At 40.1% G+C, this 5,213-nt stretch overlaps 1 long non-coding RNA gene across 1 annotated transcript in view; it reads left to right on the top strand.

Annotated features, from left to right (window-relative positions):
* The window catches only part of LOC122561726, a 96,547-nt gene that overhangs the window by 39,515 nt on the left and 51,819 nt on the right, over positions 1 to 5,213 (top strand). The window lies entirely within an intron of this gene.

Raw genomic sequence — 5,213 nt, 5'->3', positions numbered from 1 at the left:
AACGTCGATTCTCCTGTTCCCTGGATGCTGCCTGACCTGCTGCGCTTTTCCAGCAACACATTTCCAGCTACGCTCTAAATGTTCTTATATGAACAGGTAAACAAACCCATACAATTTTCTTTTGAACAACAGATAAATCACAGAATGCACTACATACAGTATTTTGCTGATTCAAATTGGGTCTTTTTTTATTTAAGGTGTTGATGTTGCACTTGTCCATTTGTCCACTTGTCCATTTATTCCTCTACAGAGACAAGACATAAAATAGAGATCGCATATAATTTTGATAAATTTCAATGTGCAGAACTTAGGATTTTATTTAATGTTTTATGATCCATATAATTATCTGCTCATTTTGCTGACATAAAATGCACATTAAGATTTTTGTTATTTTAATTCCAATGCCTTGAACTCAGCTTCATTTTTTTGTATCTACATGTCTGCATTGCTAGCTAGGCCTAATTGTCTTGAACAAGATGGTGATGAGCTGCCTTCTTGTATTGCTGCAGTCTTTGGGGTTTAGTGATACCTACAGTGTTGAAAGGCAAAGAGTTCCATGACTTTGACCCACCAACAATAAAGGCCTGGCAATATAGTTCCAAATCAGGTGGTGTGTGGCTTAGATAGGAGCTTGCAGGTGCTGGTGTTCTCACAAATGTACTGCCTTATCCTTCTAGGTTTTGGATGACATGGGTTTGGAAGGTGCTGTTGAAGAAGCCTTGTTGAGTTCGTGAAATGAATCTTGTAGATGGTACACACTGCTGCTACTATGCATGAGCAATGAAAGGAGTGAATGTTGAAGGTAATGGTTGGGAAGCCAATTAAGTGGATTGCTTTGCAGTGGAGGTTGTCAAGCTTTTTGTGTGTTGTTGAAGGTGCAAGTGGAGAATGTTTTACCACACTACTGACCTGTGCCTTATAGATGGTGGACAGATATTGCAGTGACAGATGAATTACTTGCAGCAGAATTCCTAGTCTCTGATCTGCTCTTGTAACCATGGCATTTAAAAGGCTGCTGCAAGTCACTGGTAACTAGCATTTAGGTCGTGGGGAATTCAGCAAAGGTAATTCCATTGGAAGTCACAGGGTGATGGTTAGATTCACTCTTGTTGGAAATGGTTATTACCTAGCACTTCTGTAGAATGAACATCACATGTCATGCCTGGAAGTTCTCCAGTTTCTGTTACATATGGATACAAACTAAATCAGTGTCTGAGGTGTTACAAATAGTCATGATAGTTGTGCAGTGATCAGCAAACATCCCAATTTCTGGTGTTATGATGGAGGAAACATCATTAATGAAAAAAAACTGAAGATGATTGGGCCTAGGACATTACCTTGAGGAATTCCTGCAGAGAAGTCCTGGAGCTAAGATTATTGACCTCCAACAATCACAACCACTTTCTTTTGTACCAGTACATCTCCAGCCAGTGGAGAGTTTTCCTCTCATTCCCACTAACTCCAATTTTATTAGGGCTCCTTAATGCCACACTTTGTTAAATATGGCCTTGATGCCAAGGATTGTCACTCTCACCTCACCACTGGAAATGAACTCTTTTGTTTATGTTTGAAGGCTGTAATGAGGTCAGAGGCAGAGTTGCTTTGGTGTCCCTGGGTAGGTTGTTGCTAAGCTTCATAGTGCTGCTGATGACCCCTTCCATCAGCTTATTGACGATCAAGAACAGTTTGATAGATTGGTAATTGGTTGGATTGGAAATGTTCTACTGTTTTCCTCATTGTCAGATAGCTGGCAGTTATATAACAACTGGCCAGAAGTGTGGCAAGCTCTGGATCATGTTATTTAGAATATAGCTAACCCTGAACAACAATGAGCCTTTGTAAGGTGTAAAACATTGTTTCCAGCCTCAACAAACACGAACATGGGAACTCTTTGAACACATAACTATGGCATTTGAAAAGCTGATTGCCTCAATTGAAAGATAATACTTGATCTTAACTTAAAACTTTAGATTAATCAACATTCACAGTTTGTCATGTTAATATGAAACAGACACTTTTACAAATTCAAACTATGTAAAACTCTGTGTCTTAGGGTGCTGAAGCTGGCTTTGAGGGAAAGCATCCTCAGAGGGGAATTTTGACCAGGGGAGGACAAAATGAAATGATATACAGAAAACCAAATACTGTTCTTTTGAAGGAAATCCAAGGAGAATGTGCTGAAATCATTACGTTGTTTGTATAACTCTATGACTCTAAAATGAAGAACGAGAAGCTGTCTTTCCCTCCCTCAGAAATTTTCAGTAACAACTTGTAATTAATTAACCTTTAACCCATTTAAATGAAAGCTTAACTGCTGATGCACTTCAACCGTAATTATTGAGATTTAAAAAGGGGGCTACATGAGCTACATTAATCTACAGTTCATTGACCATGTAACAAATCCATCCAGTGGTTATTGCACTTTTCGTCAGAACCCAAGATTATTGACTTGAAATATTAACTCTTATTAGCCTTTTCACAGCTGCTGCCTAACGTTTCAGCATCTGCTGCATTTTCGGATTTTATTTCAGATTTCTAGCATCTATAAGGTTTTGCTCTTGTGTCTGTTTTATAAATGGTAAAATTTCTATTCAAACCCCTTCATGGCCTTTCTCTGCCTTATCTGTGTAACTTCTTTCTTAACCTGTATTCTATTTGAACTGCTGGGGCAGTATTTTCCCAGCCTCTGAAGAAAGTGGATAATCATAGAGTCAAACAGTTATGCAGAATGAAAACAGACCCTTCGTTCCAAGTCGTCCATGCTGACCAGATATCCTAAACTGATCTAGTCCCATTTGCCAATATTTGGCCCATATCCCTTCCTATTCATGCACCCATCCACATACCATTTAAATGTTGTAATAGTACCAGCCTCCACCACTTCCTCTGGCAGCTCATTCCATTGACACACCACCCCCTGAGTGAAAATGTTGCCCCTTAAGACCCTTTTAAATCTTTCCCTCTCACCTTAAACCTACGCCCTCTAATTTTGGTCTCCGCTGGGGAAAAAAACTTTGGCTATTCACCTTATCCATGCCCCTCATGATTTTATAAACCTCTATAAGGTCACCCCTCAGCCTCCGACACTTCAGTGAGAATAACCCCAACCTATTCAGCCTCTCCCTGTAGCTCAAACAGTCCAATCCTGGCAACATCCTTTTAAATCTTTTCTGAACCCTTTCAAGTGTAACGACATCTTTCCGATAACAGATAGACCAGAATTGCATGCAGTACTCTAAAGGTGGTCTAACCAATGTCCTGTACAACCACAACATGGCCTTGCAACTCCTATACTCAATACATTGACCAATTGAGGCAAGTGTGTCAAGCACTTTCTTCACCATTCTATCTACCTGTGACTCCTCTTTCAAGGAACCAAGGCCCCTGCTCATCTAGGTCCCTTTGTTTGGTTACACTGCCCATTGCCCTAACTTTAATTGTATAAGTCCTGCCCTGAATTGCCTTATCAAAATGCAACAGTTCACATTTATCTAAATTAAACTCCATTTACCACTCCTTGGCCCATTGGCCCATCTGATCAAAGTCCTGGTATACTCTGAATAATCTTCTTCACTGTCTACTACACCATTAATTTTGGTATCATCTATGAATTTACTAACCATGCCTCCTATGTTCACATCCAAATCATTTATATAAATAATGAAAAGCAATGGACCCAGCTCGGATCCTTGCGACACACTGCTGCGCATAGGTTTCCATTCTGAAAAATAACCTTCCACCACCACTCTCTGTTTCCTACCTTCAAATCAATTTTGTATCTAATTGGCTAGATCCCTCTGGATTCCATGTGATGTAACCTTACTAACCAGGCTACCATGACTTGTCAAACAGCTTGCTGAAGTCCATTTAGACACCGTCAACCGTTTTGCCTTCATCAATCTTCTTTGTCACCACTTCAAAAAACCCCAGTCAAGTTAGTAAGACATGATTTCCCACGTGCAAAGTCATGTTGACTCTCTGAAATCAGTCCTTGCCTTTCTAAATGTATGTAAATTCTGTCCCTCAGAATCCCCTCCAGCGACTTACTAATCACTGACATAAGGCTCACCAGCCTATAGTTCACTTGCTTTTCCTTACCACCTTTCTTAAGTAATGGTGCCACATCAGCCAACTTCCAGTAATCTAGCACCTTAGCTGTGGCTATTGATGATGCAATATCTCAGCAAGGGGCCCCAGCAATCACTTCTCTAGCTTCCCACAGAGTCCTGGGATTTTTCCTCCTTTGTGCATTTTAAGACATCCAGCACCTCCTCTTCTGCAATATGGATATCTTTTAAAAGATATCATATCTGCAATATGATATCTTTTAAAGATATCACTATTTATTCCTTCAAGTTCTTTAGCTTCTACATCTTCTCCACAGTAAATGCTGATGTGAAATAATTGTTTAGTCTCTTAACTATCTCCTGTGGTTAAATACACAGATGGCCTTGTTGATCTTTAAAGTGTCCTATTCTCTCCATAGTTATTCTTTTCCTGTTAATGTATTCGTAGAATCTCTATGGATTCTCCTTAACCCTGTTGCCAAAGATATCTTATGTCCCTTTTTGCCCTCCTGATTGCTCTCATAAGTATACTCATACTGCCTTTATATTTCTCTTGGGATTCACTCAATTCCAGCTGACTTTACCTGACATATGCCTACTTTTTATTGACCAGAGTCTCAGTTTCTCTAGTCATCCAGCACTCCCTACACATACCAGCCTTGTCCTTCACATTACAGGAACATACTGTCTCTGAATTCTTGTTTTTGCATTTTAAAGATCTCCCACTTTCCAACCATCCCTTTACTTATGAATAGCCTCTCCCACTCAACATTTGAAAGTTCTTGCCTAATACTGTCAAAATTGGCCTTACTCCAATTTAAAACTTCAACTTTAGATCAAGCTTATCTTTTCCATAACTGTTTTAAAACTAATAGAGTTATGGTCATTTGCCCCAAAGTGCTCCCCCCCGACACCTCAGTAACCTGCCTGCCCTTATTTCTCAAGAGAATGTCAAGTTTTGCTCCTTGGTAAAAACAATGACTGCAGATGCTGGAAACCAGATTCTGGATCAGTGGTGCTGGAAGAGCACAGCAATTCAGGCAGCATCCGAAAAGCTTCGATATCGACGTTTCCGGCAAAAGCCCTTCATCAGGAATAAAGGCAGACAGCCTGAAGCGTGGAGAGATAAGCTAGAGGAGGGTGGGG

This window comes from Chiloscyllium plagiosum, chromosome 23 (assembly GCF_004010195.1).
Source record: "Chiloscyllium plagiosum isolate BGI_BamShark_2017 chromosome 23, ASM401019v2, whole genome shotgun sequence".
Classification (NCBI taxonomy): domain Eukaryota; kingdom Metazoa; phylum Chordata; class Chondrichthyes; order Orectolobiformes; family Hemiscylliidae; genus Chiloscyllium; species Chiloscyllium plagiosum.
This window is presented reverse-complemented; position numbering and strand designations above follow the sequence as displayed.